At 44.8% G+C, this 17,119-nt stretch overlaps 12 non-coding genes and 1 pseudogene across 12 annotated transcripts; all 13 read right to left on the reverse strand.

Annotated features, from left to right (window-relative positions):
- Nucleotides 1–885: 885 nt before the first annotated feature.
- On the reverse strand, nucleotides 886–1,081 carry LOC141150636 (U2 spliceosomal RNA). Its single transcript, XR_012246783.1, has one exon. It is a non-coding gene; the product is annotated as a U2 spliceosomal RNA (small nuclear RNA).
- Nucleotides 1,082–1,868: 787 nt separating this feature from the next.
- On the reverse strand, nucleotides 1,869–1,960 carry LOC141151239 (U2 spliceosomal RNA; annotated as a pseudogene).
- Nucleotides 1,961–3,075: 1,115 nt separating this feature from the next.
- LOC141274528 (U2 spliceosomal RNA) lies at nucleotides 3,076–3,266 on the reverse strand. The gene has a single exon (XR_012322802.1). It is a non-coding gene; the product is annotated as a U2 spliceosomal RNA (small nuclear RNA).
- A 1,115-nt stretch (nucleotides 3,267–4,381) lies between these two features.
- On the reverse strand, nucleotides 4,382–4,572 carry LOC141274529 (U2 spliceosomal RNA). The gene has a single exon (XR_012322803.1). It is a non-coding gene; the product is annotated as a U2 spliceosomal RNA (small nuclear RNA).
- Nucleotides 4,573–5,687: 1,115 nt separating this feature from the next.
- Nucleotides 5,688–5,878, reverse strand: LOC141274530 (U2 spliceosomal RNA). Its single transcript, XR_012322804.1, has one exon. It is a non-coding gene; the product is annotated as a U2 spliceosomal RNA (small nuclear RNA).
- A 1,115-nt stretch (nucleotides 5,879–6,993) lies between these two features.
- Nucleotides 6,994–7,184, reverse strand: LOC141274531 (U2 spliceosomal RNA). Its single transcript, XR_012322805.1, has one exon. It is a non-coding gene; the product is annotated as a U2 spliceosomal RNA (small nuclear RNA).
- A 1,115-nt stretch (nucleotides 7,185–8,299) lies between these two features.
- LOC141274532 (U2 spliceosomal RNA) lies at nucleotides 8,300–8,490 on the reverse strand. Its single transcript, XR_012322806.1, has one exon. It is a non-coding gene; the product is annotated as a U2 spliceosomal RNA (small nuclear RNA).
- A 1,115-nt stretch (nucleotides 8,491–9,605) lies between these two features.
- LOC141274533 (U2 spliceosomal RNA) lies at nucleotides 9,606–9,796 on the reverse strand. Its single transcript, XR_012322807.1, has one exon. It is a non-coding gene; the product is annotated as a U2 spliceosomal RNA (small nuclear RNA).
- Nucleotides 9,797–10,911: 1,115 nt separating this feature from the next.
- LOC141149186 (U2 spliceosomal RNA) lies at nucleotides 10,912–11,102 on the reverse strand. Its single transcript, XR_012245493.1, has one exon. It is a non-coding gene; the product is annotated as a U2 spliceosomal RNA (small nuclear RNA).
- Nucleotides 11,103–12,217: 1,115 nt separating this feature from the next.
- On the reverse strand, nucleotides 12,218–12,408 carry LOC141274534 (U2 spliceosomal RNA). Its single transcript, XR_012322808.1, has one exon. It is a non-coding gene; the product is annotated as a U2 spliceosomal RNA (small nuclear RNA).
- Nucleotides 12,409–13,523: 1,115 nt separating this feature from the next.
- LOC141274536 (U2 spliceosomal RNA) lies at nucleotides 13,524–13,714 on the reverse strand. The gene has a single exon (XR_012322809.1). It is a non-coding gene; the product is annotated as a U2 spliceosomal RNA (small nuclear RNA).
- Nucleotides 13,715–14,829: 1,115 nt separating this feature from the next.
- LOC141274537 (U2 spliceosomal RNA) lies at nucleotides 14,830–15,020 on the reverse strand. The gene has a single exon (XR_012322810.1). It is a non-coding gene; the product is annotated as a U2 spliceosomal RNA (small nuclear RNA).
- A 1,115-nt stretch (nucleotides 15,021–16,135) lies between these two features.
- On the reverse strand, nucleotides 16,136–16,334 carry LOC141150783 (U2 spliceosomal RNA). The gene has a single exon (XR_012246899.1). It is a non-coding gene; the product is annotated as a U2 spliceosomal RNA (small nuclear RNA).
- Between the last annotated feature and the right edge of the window lie 785 nt (nucleotides 16,335–17,119).

Raw genomic sequence — 17,119 nt, forward strand, 5'->3', positions numbered from 1 at the left:
CGTTGGAAGGGAGGAGAACCAATTAAGGCGGGGGGTGGGGTGGAACGAGCAGCTGTCTACCCTTAGCAGGAGGGCTCCTGATTACATACCTCTCCTGCTGCTGCTGCTGCTGGCTGTCCAGCAGCAGACTGAAGGTGGCTGCTGCTGTGCACAGGTATATAAAGGCTCAGAGCCTATTATGACACGCGCAGCCAGTGTTCCATTGCCACATTCCATCTACTGCAGGCAGGATACCTGGCTGGCTGAATGTCGCTGAGAAGCTCACAGAGACCGCCATAAGCAACAGTTTAACAGAATGCCACAGACTAATCAACCAAACTTTTTGGGTTGGGTTCTCTTTTATAGTCTGCAGGCATTAAATGAAAGAAGTCAGTGTTCCAGCAGAAGGAGACAACGTTTCAGAAAAGGCATTGTAACAAACCAAAAAAGAAATTTTAAGCGCAGCAGAGTAACCAGCGCACATACCTGTTAGCTCAGGTGAGTTTAAAAGGCTGCTGTTGATAACAAGGGCATTTGCTAAATAGGTGGTGTGTGTGCAACAATATACTGAAAGGTCAATTATATTGTGCAGCTTATCTCACCACCTGTAGTTATTTAGGTGAAAGCTCCAAAATGCTTGCCTAATATGTCTGTTTATCCAAAAGGAAGTAAAAAGGGAGAGCTAGAAAGATAGCATTGCATCACATTACATGGCAATGCAATGCACAGTTGCTGAAGTTGAACCAAAATGAGCTTGTAATCTGGCTTCTGCAACTTTGAACATGAAAAATCCAATGAGGAGAAGAAAAGCAAAGCCAAAGAGTCCATCCCAAAATCCGACAAACAAGCAAAATGAACAAAAAACATTGAATTCAATTCTTTCTGATTTTAGAAACTGCATTAAAGAAGGGGTGCACCGGTCCTGGAGATACTGCAATACCAGGTCAATGCGTGGAGTGGACAGAGCAAGCTCTTTTTCCATCTCCCTGTTCTAAAAATCCATTTAATATATGGTCCCCAGATAGGGGACGTATCAGATATTAAACTGATAAGAACAGATTTTTTTTTTTTTTTTTTTTTTTTTGAAAGCCCGAAATCGTGTACAAAACCCGAGTGCGCTTAAAAAAGTGACAAGTGCCACAAAAAAAGTGCACTAGGATGCTGGTCTTCTTGAAACCCTCTCCAAAAGGAGAAGGGTCCCCCAAACCATTCCCCGTCCCTCCGAGCCAAAAGGCCACAGCGAGGAACAGGGACAAAAAGCCTCCTCCAGCCGAAGCCAGAGGCGACCCAATCTTACCCCCAGCACCTGCCCGAGTTCTCACCCGAGCAAGGCACTGGGAGCCAAAGACTGTGCTCCCCTCCCGGAAGAGGGGAGCCAACAACGCTCTCCTCCCGAAAGAGGAGAGCCAGGGGGGTTCAGGGGGGAGCGGAACCTGATGGCCACACACTCCCCCCCTAGACCTGCCAAGAGAGGAACCCGTAAGGGAACCGCATCCCGACAAAATCCTAGTAGGACGTGACACACGTGAATAAGTGGACACACAGTGACAAAGAAATTAAATAAATAGTGAAGGTTTCACAGTATAATACTGCCCGGACCTTCGACCGGGAAATGAAAAATTCCCCATCCTAAGGCCAGAAGGCCCGGAATAAGGGTGTGTGCGAAGAAAGAAAATTTGAAGTGCTTGTGCAAATGTGCCATAAACTCAAGTGGGGTTCCCAATCCCAGTGAGTTAAGGCACCCCAGGGTCACCACTCCTGGGGCACTTCACACTTCGGGCTTTCGATCTTCCCCGGCCCAATGGCGTCGATCCTGGGGGGCCATGCTTTCCACCATATGACTATATTAGCCACCTGGCGTACTAACAAGCGCCTAAACCCCAGTGTGCATAATGTATCAATCTACTAGGGCGGCCAACATCCAAAACCGCCTTTTCGAAAGATACTACACTTGATCTTAGCCAAAAGGCCGAGAAGCGATAACCAGAATTGGTTTCAAACTACGGAGCCACCCAAGGATCCTGAAAAGTCCATTTGTGGAGATGAGCTCCTGGACTCCCGTTAAGAAGACATGTTGTCAACCTCTAGATCCCTTACATGCCTGCACTTTTCGGCTTGCTGCTGCTGCAATCCACGCGTTTTAGATCTGCATAACTCCACCTCTTTAAACACAGCACCTTCACCCCCTGCTGTTCCCACCCGCCTCAACACCGTTGGAAGGGAGGAGAACCAATTAAGGCGGGGGGTGGGGTGGAACGAGCAGCTGTCTACCCTTAGCAGGAGGGCTCCTGATTACATACCTCTCCTGCTGCTGCTGCTGCTGGCTGTCCAGCAGCAGACTGAAGGTGGCTGCTGCTGTGCACAGGTATATAAAGGCTCAGAGCCTATTATGACACGCGCAGCCAGCGTTCCATTGCCACATTCCATCTACTGCAGGCAGGATACCTGGCTGGCTGAATGTCGCTGAGAAGCTCACAGAGACCGCCATAAGCAACAGTTTAACAGAATGCCACAGACTAATCAACCAAACTTTTTGGGTTGGGTTCTCTTTTATAGTCTGCAGGCATTAAATGAAAGAAGTCAGTGTTCCAGCAGAAGGAGACAACGTTTCAGAAAAGGCATTGTAGCAAACCAAAAAAGAAATTTTAAGCGCAGCAGAGTAACCAGCGCACATACCTGTTAGCTCAGGTGAGTTTAAAAGGCTGCTGTTGATAACAAGGGCATTTGCTAAATAGATGGTGTGTGTGCAACAATATACTGAAAGGTCAATTATATTGTGCAGCTTATCTCACCACCTGTAGTTATTTAGGTGAAAGCTCCAAAATGCTTGCCTAATATGTCTGTTTATCCAAAAGGAAGTAAAAAGGGAGAGCTAGAAAGATAGCATTGCATCACATTACATGGCAATGCAATGCACAGTTGCTGAAGTTGAACCAAAATGAGCTTGTAATCTGGCTTCTGCAACTTTGAACATGAAAAATCCAATGAGGAGAAGAAAAGCAAAGCCAAAGAGTCCATCCCAAAATCCGACAAACAAGCAAAATGAACAAAAAACATTGAATTCAATTCTTTCTGATTTTAGAAACTGCATTAAAGAAGGGGTGCACCGGTCCTGGAGATACTGCAATACCAGGTCAATGCGTGGAGTGGACAGAGCAAGCTCTTTTTCCATCTCCCTGTTCTAAAAATCCATTTAATATATGGTCCCCAGATAGGGGACGTATCAGATATTAAACTGATAAGAACAGATACTACACTTGATCTTAGCCAAAAGGCCGAGAAGCGATAACCAGAATTGGTTTCAAACTACGGAGCCACCCAAGGATCCTGAAAAGTCCATTTGTGGAGATGAGCTCCTGGACTCCCGTTAAGAAGACATGTTGTCAACCTCTAGATCCCTTACATGCCTGCACTTTTCGGCTTGCTGCTGCTGCAATCCACGCGTTTTAGATCTGCATAACTCCACCTCTTTAAACACAGCACCTTCACCCCCTGCTGTTCCCACCCGCCTCAACACCGTTGGAAGGGAGGAGAACCAATTAAGGCGGGGGGTGGGGTGGAACGAGCAGCTGTCTACCCTTAGCAGGAGGGCTCCTGATTACATACCTCTCCTGCTGCTGCTGCTGCTGGCTGTCCAGCAGCAGACTGAAGGTGGCTGCTGCTGTGCACAGGTATATAAAGGCTCAGAGCCTATTATGACACGCGCAGCCAGCGTTCCATTGCCACATTCCATCTACTGCAGGCAGGATACCTGGCTGGCTGAATGTCGCTGAGAAGCTCACAGAGACCGCCATAAGCAACAGTTTAACAGAATGCCACAGACTAATCAACCAAACTTTTTGGGTTGGGTTCTCTTTTATAGTCTGCAGGCATTAAATGAAAGAAGTCAGTGTTCCAGCAGAAGGAGACAACGTTTCAGAAAAGGCATTGTAGCAAACCAAAAAAGAAATTTTAAGCGCAGCAGAGTAACCAGCGCACATACCTGTTAGCTCAGGTGAGTTTAAAAGGCTGCTGTTGATAACAAGGGCATTTGCTAAATAGATGGTGTGTGTGCAACAATATACTGAAAGGTCAATTATATTGTGCAGCTTATCTCACCACCTGTAGTTATTTAGGTGAAAGCTCCAAAATGCTTGCCTAATATGTCTGTTTATCCAAAAGGAAGTAAAAAGGGAGAGCTAGAAAGATAGCATTGCATCACATTACATGGCAATGCAATGCACAGTTGCTGAAGTTGAACCAAAATGAGCTTGTAATCTGGCTTCTGCAACTTTGAACATGAAAAATCCAATGAGGAGAAGAAAAGCAAAGCCAAAGAGTCCATCCCAAAATCCGACAAACAAGCAAAATGAACAAAAAACATTGAATTCAATTCTTTCTGATTTTAGAAACTGCATTAAAGAAGGGGTGCACCGGTCCTGGAGATACTGCAATACCAGGTCAATGCGTGGAGTGGACAGAGCAAGCTCTTTTTCCATCTCCCTGTTCTAAAAATCCATTTAATATATGGTCCCCAGATAGGGGACGTATCAGATATTAAACTGATAAGAACAGATACTACACTTGATCTTAGCCAAAAGGCCGAGAAGCGATAACCAGAATTGGTTTCAAACTACGGAGCCACCCAAGGATCCTGAAAAGTCCATTTGTGGAGATGAGCTCCTGGACTCCCGTTAAGAAGACATGTTGTCAACCTCTAGATCCCTTACATGCCTGCACTTTTCGGCTTGCTGCTGCTGCAATCCACGCGTTTTAGATCTGCATAACTCCACCTCTTTAAACACAGCACCTTCACCCCCTGCTGTTCCCACCCGCCTCAACACCGTTGGAAGGGAGGAGAACCAATTAAGGCGGGGGGTGGGGTGGAACGAGCAGCTGTCTACCCTTAGCAGGAGGGCTCCTGATTACATACCTCTCCTGCTGCTGCTGCTGCTGGCTGTCCAGCAGCAGACTGAAGGTGGCTGCTGCTGTGCACAGGTATATAAAGGCTCAGAGCCTATTATGACACGCGCAGCCAGCGTTCCATTGCCACATTCCATCTACTGCAGGCAGGATACCTGGCTGGCTGAATGTCGCTGAGAAGCTCACAGAGACCGCCATAAGCAACAGTTTAACAGAATGCCACAGACTAATCAACCAAACTTTTTGGGTTGGGTTCTCTTTTATAGTCTGCAGGCATTAAATGAAAGAAGTCAGTGTTCCAGCAGAAGGAGACAACGTTTCAGAAAAGGCATTGTAGCAAACCAAAAAAGAAATTTTAAGCGCAGCAGAGTAACCAGCGCACATACCTGTTAGCTCAGGTGAGTTTAAAAGGCTGCTGTTGATAACAAGGGCATTTGCTAAATAGATGGTGTGTGTGCAACAATATACTGAAAGGTCAATTATATTGTGCAGCTTATCTCACCACCTGTAGTTATTTAGGTGAAAGCTCCAAAATGCTTGCCTAATATGTCTGTTTATCCAAAAGGAAGTAAAAAGGGAGAGCTAGAAAGATAGCATTGCATCACATTACATGGCAATGCAATGCACAGTTGCTGAAGTTGAACCAAAATGAGCTTGTAATCTGGCTTCTGCAACTTTGAACATGAAAAATCCAATGAGGAGAAGAAAAGCAAAGCCAAAGAGTCCATCCCAAAATCCGACAAACAAGCAAAATGAACAAAAAACATTGAATTCAATTCTTTCTGATTTTAGAAACTGCATTAAAGAAGGGGTGCACCGGTCCTGGAGATACTGCAATACCAGGTCAATGCGTGGAGTGGACAGAGCAAGCTCTTTTTCCATCTCCCTGTTCTAAAAATCCATTTAATATATGGTCCCCAGATAGGGGACGTATCAGATATTAAACTGATAAGAACAGATACTACACTTGATCTTAGCCAAAAGGCCGAGAAGCGATAACCAGAATTGGTTTCAAACTACGGAGCCACCCAAGGATCCTGAAAAGTCCATTTGTGGAGATGAGCTCCTGGACTCCCGTTAAGAAGACATGTTGTCAACCTCTAGATCCCTTACATGCCTGCACTTTTCGGCTTGCTGCTGCTGCAATCCACGCGTTTTAGATCTGCATAACTCCACCTCTTTAAACACAGCACCTTCACCCCCTGCTGTTCCCACCCGCCTCAACACCGTTGGAAGGGAGGAGAACCAATTAAGGCGGGGGGTGGGGTGGAACGAGCAGCTGTCTACCCTTAGCAGGAGGGCTCCTGATTACATACCTCTCCTGCTGCTGCTGCTGCTGGCTGTCCAGCAGCAGACTGAAGGTGGCTGCTGCTGTGCACAGGTATATAAAGGCTCAGAGCCTATTATGACACGCGCAGCCAGCGTTCCATTGCCACATTCCATCTACTGCAGGCAGGATACCTGGCTGGCTGAATGTCGCTGAGAAGCTCACAGAGACCGCCATAAGCAACAGTTTAACAGAATGCCACAGACTAATCAACCAAACTTTTTGGGTTGGGTTCTCTTTTATAGTCTGCAGGCATTAAATGAAAGAAGTCAGTGTTCCAGCAGAAGGAGACAACGTTTCAGAAAAGGCATTGTAGCAAACCAAAAAAGAAATTTTAAGCGCAGCAGAGTAACCAGCGCACATACCTGTTAGCTCAGGTGAGTTTAAAAGGCTGCTGTTGATAACAAGGGCATTTGCTAAATAGATGGTGTGTGTGCAACAATATACTGAAAGGTCAATTATATTGTGCAGCTTATCTCACCACCTGTAGTTATTTAGGTGAAAGCTCCAAAATGCTTGCCTAATATGTCTGTTTATCCAAAAGGAAGTAAAAAGGGAGAGCTAGAAAGATAGCATTGCATCACATTACATGGCAATGCAATGCACAGTTGCTGAAGTTGAACCAAAATGAGCTTGTAATCTGGCTTCTGCAACTTTGAACATGAAAAATCCAATGAGGAGAAGAAAAGCAAAGCCAAAGAGTCCATCCCAAAATCCGACAAACAAGCAAAATGAACAAAAAACATTGAATTCAATTCTTTCTGATTTTAGAAACTGCATTAAAGAAGGGGTGCACCGGTCCTGGAGATACTGCAATACCAGGTCAATGCGTGGAGTGGACAGAGCAAGCTCTTTTTCCATCTCCCTGTTCTAAAAATCCATTTAATATATGGTCCCCAGATAGGGGACGTATCAGATATTAAACTGATAAGAACAGATACTACACTTGATCTTAGCCAAAAGGCCGAGAAGCGATAACCAGAATTGGTTTCAAACTACGGAGCCACCCAAGGATCCTGAAAAGTCCATTTGTGGAGATGAGCTCCTGGACTCCCGTTAAGAAGACATGTTGTCAACCTCTAGATCCCTTACATGCCTGCACTTTTCGGCTTGCTGCTGCTGCAATCCACGCGTTTTAGATCTGCATAACTCCACCTCTTTAAACACAGCACCTTCACCCCCTGCTGTTCCCACCCGCCTCAACACCGTTGGAAGGGAGGAGAACCAATTAAGGCGGGGGGTGGGGTGGAACGAGCAGCTGTCTACCCTTAGCAGGAGGGCTCCTGATTACATACCTCTCCTGCTGCTGCTGCTGCTGGCTGTCCAGCAGCAGACTGAAGGTGGCTGCTGCTGTGCACAGGTATATAAAGGCTCAGAGCCTATTATGACACGCGCAGCCAGCGTTCCATTGCCACATTCCATCTACTGCAGGCAGGATACCTGGCTGGCTGAATGTCGCTGAGAAGCTCACAGAGACCGCCATAAGCAACAGTTTAACAGAATGCCACAGACTAATCAACCAAACTTTTTGGGTTGGGTTCTCTTTTATAGTCTGCAGGCATTAAATGAAAGAAGTCAGTGTTCCAGCAGAAGGAGACAACGTTTCAGAAAAGGCATTGTAGCAAACCAAAAAAGAAATTTTAAGCGCAGCAGAGTAACCAGCGCACATACCTGTTAGCTCAGGTGAGTTTAAAAGGCTGCTGTTGATAACAAGGGCATTTGCTAAATAGATGGTGTGTGTGCAACAATATACTGAAAGGTCAATTATATTGTGCAGCTTATCTCACCACCTGTAGTTATTTAGGTGAAAGCTCCAAAATGCTTGCCTAATATGTCTGTTTATCCAAAAGGAAGTAAAAAGGGAGAGCTAGAAAGATAGCATTGCATCACATTACATGGCAATGCAATGCACAGTTGCTGAAGTTGAACCAAAATGAGCTTGTAATCTGGCTTCTGCAACTTTGAACATGAAAAATCCAATGAGGAGAAGAAAAGCAAAGCCAAAGAGTCCATCCCAAAATCCGACAAACAAGCAAAATGAACAAAAAACATTGAATTCAATTCTTTCTGATTTTAGAAACTGCATTAAAGAAGGGGTGCACCGGTCCTGGAGATACTGCAATACCAGGTCAATGCGTGGAGTGGACAGAGCAAGCTCTTTTTCCATCTCCCTGTTCTAAAAATCCATTTAATATATGGTCCCCAGATAGGGGACGTATCAGATATTAAACTGATAAGAACAGATACTACACTTGATCTTAGCCAAAAGGCCGAGAAGCGATAACCAGAATTGGTTTCAAACTACGGAGCCACCCAAGGATCCTGAAAAGTCCATTTGTGGAGATGAGCTCCTGGACTCCCGTTAAGAAGACATGTTGTCAACCTCTAGATCCCTTACATGCCTGCACTTTTCGGCTTGCTGCTGCTGCAATCCACGCGTTTTAGATCTGCATAACTCCACCTCTTTAAACACAGCACCTTCACCCCCTGCTGTTCCCACCCGCCTCAACACCGTTGGAAGGGAGGAGAACCAATTAAGGCGGGGGGTGGGGTGGAACGAGCAGCTGTCTACCCTTAGCAGGAGGGCTCCTGATTACATACCTCTCCTGCTGCTGCTGCTGCTGGCTGTCCAGCAGCAGACTGAAGGTGGCTGCTGCTTTGCACAGGTATATAAAGGCTCAGAGCCTATTATGACACGCGCAGCCAGCGTTCCATTGCCACATTCCATCTACTGCAGGCAGGATACCTGGCTGGCTGAATGTCGCTGAGAAGCTCACAGAGACCGCCATAAGCAACAGTTTAACAGAATGCCACAGACTAATCAACCAAACTTTTTGGGTTGGGTTCTCTTTTATAGTCTGCAGGCATTAAATGAAAGAAGTCAGTGTTCCAGCAGAAGGAGACAACGTTTCAGAAAAGGCATTGTAGCAAACCAAAAAAGAAATTTTAAGCGCAGCAGAGTAACCAGCGCACATACCTGTTAGCTCAGGTGAGTTTAAAAGGCTGCTGTTGATAACAAGGGCATTTGCTAAATAGATGGTGTGTGTGCAACAATATACTGAAAGGTCAATTATATTGTGCAGCTTATCTCACCACCTGTAGTTATTTAGGTGAAAGCTCCAAAATGCTTGCCTAATATGTCTGTTTATCCAAAAGGAAGTAAAAAGGGAGAGCTAGAAAGATAGCATTGCATCACATTACATGGCAATGCAATGCACAGTTGCTGAAGTTGAACCAAAATGAGCTTGTAATCTGGCTTCTGCAACTTTGAACATGAAAAATCCAATGAGGAGAAGAAAAGCAAAGCCAAAGAGTCCATCCCAAAATCCGACAAACAAGCAAAATGAACAAAAAACATTGAATTCAATTCTTTCTGATTTTAGAAACTGCATTAAAGAAGGGGTGCACCGGTCCTGGAGATACTGCAATACCAGGTCAATGCGTGGAGTGGACAGAGCAAGCTCTTTTTCCATCTCCCTGTTCTAAAAATCCATTTAATATATGGTCCCCAGATAGGGGACGTATCAGATATTAAACTGATAAGAACAGATACTACACTTGATCTTAGCCAAAAGGCCGAGAAGCGATAACCAGAATTGGTTTCAAACTACGGAGCCACCCAAGGATCCTGAAAAGTCCATTTGTGGAGATGAGCTCCTGGACTCCCGTTAAGAAGACATGTTGTCAACCTCTAGATCCCTTACATGCCTGCACTTTTCGGCTTGCTGCTGCTGCAATCCACGCGTTTTAGATCTGCATAACTCCACCTCTTTAAACACAGCACCTTCACCCCCTGCTGTTCCCACCCGCCTCAACACCGTTGGAAGGGAGGAGAACCAATTAAGGCGGGGGGTGGGGTGGAACGAGCAGCTGTCTACCCTTAGCAGGAGGGCTCCTGATTACATACCTCTCCTGCTGCTGCTGCTGCTGGCTGTCCAGCAGCAGACTGAAGGTGGCTGCTGCTGTGCACAGGTATATAAAGGCTCAGAGCCTATTATGACACGCGCAGCCAGCGTTCCATTGCCACATTCCATCTACTGCAGGCAGGATACCTGGCTGGCTGAATGTCGCTGAGAAGCTCACAGAGACCGCCATAAGCAACAGTTTAACAGAATGCCACAGACTAATCAACCAAACTTTTTGGGTTGGGTTCTCTTTTATAGTCTGCAGGCATTAAATGAAAGAAGTCAGTGTTCCAGCAGAAGGAGACAACGTTTCAGAAAAGGCATTGTAGCAAACCAAAAAAGAAATTTTAAGCGCAGCAGAGTAACCAGCGCACATACCTGTTAGCTCAGGTGAGTTTAAAAGGCTGCTGTTGATAACAAGGGCATTTGCTAAATAGATGGTGTGTGTGCAACAATATACTGAAAGGTCAATTATATTGTGCAGCTTATCTCACCACCTGTAGTTATTTAGGTGAAAGCTCCAAAATGCTTGCCTAATATGTCTGTTTATCCAAAAGGAAGTAAAAAGGGAGAGCTAGAAAGATAGCATTGCATCACATTACATGGCAATGCAATGCACAGTTGCTGAAGTTGAACCAAAATGAGCTTGTAATCTGGCTTCTGCAACTTTGAACATGAAAAATCCAATGAGGAGAAGAAAAGCAAAGCCAAAGAGTCCATCCCAAAATCCGACAAACAAGCAAAATGAACAAAAAACATTGAATTCAATTCTTTCTGATTTTAGAAACTGCATTAAAGAAGGGGTGCACTGGTCCTGGAGATACTGCAATACCAGGTCAATGCGTGGAGTGGACAGAGCAAGCTCTTTTTCCATCTCCCTGTTCTAAAAATCCATTTAATATATGGTCCCCAGATAGGGGACGTATCAGATATTAAACTGATAAGAACAGATACTACACTTGATCTTAGCCAAAAGGCCGAGAAGCGATAACCAGAATTGGTTTCAAACTACGGAGCCACCCAAGGATCCTGAAAAGTCCATTTGTGGAGATGAGCTCCTGGACTCCCGTTAAGAAGACATGTTGTCAACCTCTAGATCCCTTACATGCCTGCACTTTTCGGCTTGCTGCTGCTGCAATCCACGCGTTTTAGATCTGCATAACTCCACCTCTTTAAACACAGCACCTTCACCCCCTGCTGTTCCCACCCGCCTCAACACCGTTGGAAGGGAGGAGAACCAATTAAGGCGGGGGGTGGGGTGGAACGAGCAGCTGTCTACCCTTAGCAGGAGGGCTCCTGATTACATACCTCTCCTGCTGCTGCTGCTGCTGGCTGTCCAGCAGCAGACTGAAGGTGGCTGCTGCTGTGCACAGGTATATAAAGGCTCAGAGCCTATTATGACACGCGCAGCCAGCGTTCCATTGCCACATTCCATCTACTGCAGGCAGGATACCTGGCTGGCTGAATGTCGCTGAGAAGCTCACAGAGACCGCCATAAGCAACAGTTTAACAGAATGCCACAGACTAATCAACCAAACTTTTTGGGTTGGGTTCTCTTTTATAGTCTGCAGGCATTAAATGAAAGAAGTCAGTGTTCCAGCAGAAGGAGACAACGTTTCAGAAAAGGCATTGTAGCAAACCAAAAAAGAAATTTTAAGCGCAGCAGAGTAACCAGCGCACATACCTGTTAGCTCAGGTGAGTTTAAAAGGCTGCTGTTGATAACAAGGGCATTTGCTAAATAGATGGTGTGTGTGCAACAATATACTGAAAGGTCAATTATATTGTGCAGCTTATCTCACCACCTGTAGTTATTTAGGTGAAAGCTCCAAAATGCTTGCCTAATATGTCTGTTTATCCAAAAGGAAGTAAAAAGGGAGAGCTAGAAAGATAGCATTGCATCACATTACATGGCAATGCAATGCACAGTTGCTGAAGTTGAACCAAAATGAGCTTGTAATCTGGCTTCTGCAACTTTGAACATGAAAAATCCAATGAGGAGAAGAAAAGCAAAGCCAAAGAGTCCATCCCAAAATCCGACAAACAAGCAAAATGAACAAAAAACATTGAATTCAATTCTTTCTGATTTTAGAAACTGCATTAAAGAAGGGGTGCACCGGTCCTGGAGATACTGCAATACCAGGTCAATGCGTGGAGTGGACAGAGCAAGCTCTTTTTCCATCTCCCTGTTCTAAAAATCCATTTAATATATGGTCCCCAGATAGGGGACGTATCAGATATTAAACTGATAAGAACAGATACTACACTTGATCTTAGCCAAAAGGCCGAGAAGCGATAACCAGAATTGGTTTCAAACTACGGAGCCACCCAAGGATCCTGAAAAGTCCATTTGTGGAGATGAGCTCCTGGACTCCCGTTAAGAAGACATGTTGTCAACCTCTAGATCCCTTACATGCCTGCACTTTTCGGCTTGCTGCTGCTGCAATCCACGCGTTTTAGATCTGCATAACTCCACCTCTTTAAACACAGCACCTTCACCCCCTGCTGTTCCCACCCGCCTCAACACCGTTGGAAGGGAGGAGAACCAATTAAGGCGGGGGGTGGGGTGGAACGAGCAGCTGTCTACCCTTAGCAGGAGGGCTCCTGATTACATACCTCTCCTGCTGCTGCTGCTGCTGGCTGTCCAGCAGCAGACTGAAGGTGGCTGCTGCTGTGCACAGGTATATAAAGGCTCAGAGCCTATTATGACACGCGCAGCCAGCGTTCCATTGCCACATTCCATCTACTGCAGGCAGGATACCTGGCTGGCTGAATGTTGCTGAGAAGCTCACAGAGACCGCCATAAGCAACAGTTTAACAGAATGCCACAGACTAATCAACCAAACTTTTTGGGTTGGGTTCTCTTTTATAGTCTGCAGGCATTAAATGAAAGAAGTCAGTGTTCCAGCAGAAGGAGACAACGTTTCAGAAAAGGCATTGTAGCAAACCAAAAAAGAAATTTTAAGCGCAGCAGAGTAACCAGCGCACATACCTGTTAGCTCAGGTGAGTTTAAAAGGCTGCTGTTGATAACAAGGGCATTTGCTAAATAGATGGTGTGTGTGCAACAATATACTGAAAGGTCAATTATATTGTGCAGCTTATCTCACCACCTGTAGTTATTTAGGTGAAAGCTCCAAAATGCTTGCCTAATATGTCTGTTTATCCAAAAGGAAGTAAAAAGGGAGAGCTAGAAAGATAGCATTGCATCACATTACATGGCAATGCAATGCACAGTTGCTGAAGTTGAACCAAAATGAGCTTGTAATCTGGCTTCTGCAACTTTGAACATGAAAAATCCAATGAGGAGAAGAAAAGCAAAGCCAAAGAGTCCATCCCAAAATCCGACAAACAAGCAAAATGAACAAAAAACATTGAATTCAATTCTTTCTGATTTTAGAAACTGCATTAAAGAAGGGGTGCACCGGTCCTGGAGATACTGCAATACCAGGTCAATGCGTGGAGTGGACAGAGCAAGCTCTTTTTCCATCTCCCTGTTCTAAAAATCCATTTAATATATGGTCCCCAGATAGGGGACGTATCAGATATTAAACTGATAAGAACAGATACTACACTTGATCTTAGCCAAAAGGCCGAGAAGCGATAACCAGAATTGGTTTCAAACTACGGAGCCACCCAAGGATCCTGAAAAGTCCATTTGTGGAGATGAGCTCCTGGACTCCCGTTAAGAAGACATGTTGTCAACCTCTAGATCCCTTACATGCCTGCACTTTTCGGCTTGCTGCTGCTGCAATCCACGCGTTTTAGATCTGCATAACTCCACCTCTTTAAACACAGCACCTTCACCCCCTGCTGTTCCCACCCGCCTCAACACCGTTGGAAGGGAGGAGAACCAATTAAGGCGGGGGGTGGGGTGGAACGAGCAGCTGTCTACCCTTAGCAGGAGGGCTCCTGATTACATACCTCTCCTGCTGCTGCTGCTGCTGGCTGTCCAGCAGCAGACTGAAGGTGGCTGCTGCTGTGCACAGGTATATAAAGGCTCAGAGCCTATTATGACACGCGCAGCCAGCGTTCCATTGCCACATTCCATCTACTGCAGGCAGGATACCTGGCTGGCTGAATGTCGCTGAGAAGCTCACAGAGACCGCCATAAGCAACAGTTTAACAGAATGCCACAGACTAATCAACCAAACTTTTTGGGTTGGGTTCTCTTTTATAGTCTGCAGGCATTAAATGAAAGAAGTCAGTGTTCCAGCAGAAGGAGACAACGTTTCAGAAAAGGCATTGTAGCAAACCAAAAAAGAAATTTTAAGCGCAGCAGAGTAACCAGCGCACATACCTGTTAGCTCAGGTGAGTTTAAAAGGCTGCTGTTGATAACAAGGGCATTTGCTAAATAGATGGTGTGTGTGCAACAATATACTGAAAGGTCAATTATATTGTGCAGCTTATCTCACCACCTGTAGTTATTTAGGTGAAAGCTCCAAAATGCTTGCCTAATATGTCTGTTTATCCAAAAGGAAGTAAAAAGGGAGAGCTAGAAAGATAGCATTGCATCACATTACATGGCAATGCAATGCACAGTTGCTGAAGTTGAACCAAAATGAGCTTGTAATCTGGCTTCTGCAACTTTGAACATGAAAAATCCAATGAGGAGAAGAAAAGCAAAGCCAAAGAGTCCATCCCAAAATCCGACAAACAAGCAAAATGAACAAAAAACATTGAATTCAATTCTTTCTGATTTTAGAAACTGCATTAAAGAAGGGGTGCACCGGTCCTGGAGATACTGCAATACCAGGTCAATGCGTGGAGTGGACAGAGCAAGCTCTTTTTCCATCTCCCTGTTCTAAAAATCCATTTAATATATGGTCCCCAGATAGGGGACGTATCAGATATTAAACTGATAAGAACAGATACTACACTTGATCTTAGCCAAAAGGCCGAGAAGCGATAACCAGAATTGGTTTCAAACTACGGAGCCACCCAAGGATCCTGAAAAGTCCATTTGTGGAGATGAGCTCCTGGACTCCCGTTAAGAAGACATGTTGTCAACCTCTAGATCCCTTACATGCCTGCACTTTTCGGCTTGCTGCTGCTGCAATCCACGCGTTTTAGATCTGCATAACTCCACCTCTTTAAACACAGCACCTTCACCCCCTGCTGTTCCCACCCGCCTCAACACCGTTGGAAGGGAGGAGAACCAATTAAGGCGGGGGGTGGGGTGGAACGAGCAGCTGTCTACCCTTAGCAGGAGGGCTCCTGATTACATACCTCTCCTGCTGCTGCTGCTGCTGGCTGTCCAGCAGCAGACTGAAGGTGGCTGCTGCTGTGCACAGGTATATAAAGGCTCAGAGCCTATTATGACACGCGCAGCCAGCGTTCCATTGCCACATTCCATCTACTGCAGGCAGGATACCTGGCTGGCTGAATGTCGCTGAGAAGCTCACAGAGACCGCCATAAGCAACAGTTTAACAGAATGCCACAGACTAATCAACCAAACTTTTTGGGTTGGGTTCTCTTTTATAGTCTGCAGGCATTAAATGAAAGAAGTCAGTGTTCCAGCAGAAGGAGACAACGTTTCAGAAAAGGCATTGTAGCAAACCAAAAAAGAAATTTTAAGCGCAGCAGAGTAACCAGCGCACATACCTGTTAGCTCAGGTGAGTTTAAAAGGCTGCTGTTGATAACAAGGGCATTTGCTAAATAGATGGTGTGTGTGCAACAATATACTGAAAGGTCAATTATATTGTGCAGCTTATCTCACCACCTGTAGTTATTTAGGTGAAAGCTCCAAAATGCTTGCCTAATATGTCTGTTTATCCAAAAGGAAGTAAAAAGGGAGAGCTAGAAAGATAGCATTGCATCACATTACATGGCAATGCAATGCACAGTTGCTGAAGTTGAACCAAAATGAGCTTGTAATCTGGCTTCTGCAACTTTGAACATGAAAAATCCAATGAGGAGAAGAAAAGCAAAGCCAAAGAGTCCATCCCAAAATCCGACAAACAAGCAAAATGAACAAAAAACATTGAATTCAATTCTTTCTGATTTTAGAAACTGCATTAAAGAAGGGGTGCACCGGTCCTGGAGATACTGCAATACCAGGTCAATGCGTGGAGTGGACAGAGCAAGCTCTTTTTCCATCTCCCTGTTCTAAAAATCCATTTAATATATGGTCCCCAGATAGGGGACGTATCAGATATTAAACTGATAAGAACAGATTTTTTTTTTTTTTTTTTTTTTTTTTTTTTTTTTTTTTCCTCAGATTAAGACCCACATTAATTTATGCATCATAGCGCATATTCACATAACGGGTTCTCAAATCATCATTCGGAAAAACAAAAACAAAATCCCAAAAAACACAACCCTGCAATTAACTGTTACTTACTGTAAGAAGTCCAATGTGAAAAGTTCCAGAGTGCTTCTGCTGCTGTCTCACCATACTTCTTTTTATCCAATAAATAGGCATAAAACAGTCTAGCAAGAAAAATCTTTCTGCATTCCATGGGGGAAAAAACAATCTTTTTAAAAATCACCAAATTCCGAACGTCCCATAAAACCTCTTTATATATGACAAAAATAATCCAGCTTGCCCGCTTCCTTTGCGAGTACTTAAAATCTAGACCTATTAAAATCCTTTCAAAATCGAAACAATGAAAACCAACTAAAGCAACAAACATACGTGACAACAAGGTAAAAACTTTTTTAGCAAAAAAACAGTCCCAAAAAATATGCTGTATTGTTTCCACCTTATTGCAACCTTCCCTAGGACATAGTTCTTGAACCTTTATCCCCCGGTCATTCAAAAAAGCTCTTGTTGGCAAGCATCCATGCAACGCCATCCAGGTTACATCCTTCTGTCTGTTGCTGATTCCACGCATGAAAAAAAGCTTCCACACCTGTCCAGACTGTGCATTATTACAAAACGGCACATCACATAACATCTCCTTCTTCTTAATACCTGAGACAATCAGTTTTTTGTCCGGTCTAACCATGGAGCTTATCCCATTTTGATCATAGAAGGACCTAAGCACCACATAAAAAAACGGTAT

The sequence above is a fragment of the Phyllobates terribilis genome, unplaced genomic scaffold (genome assembly GCF_046119375.1).
Source record: "Phyllobates terribilis strain yellow unplaced genomic scaffold, ASM4611937v1 Scaffold_5__5_contigs__length_657084704, whole genome shotgun sequence".
Classification (NCBI taxonomy): Eukaryota; Metazoa; Chordata; class Amphibia; order Anura; family Dendrobatidae; genus Phyllobates; species Phyllobates terribilis.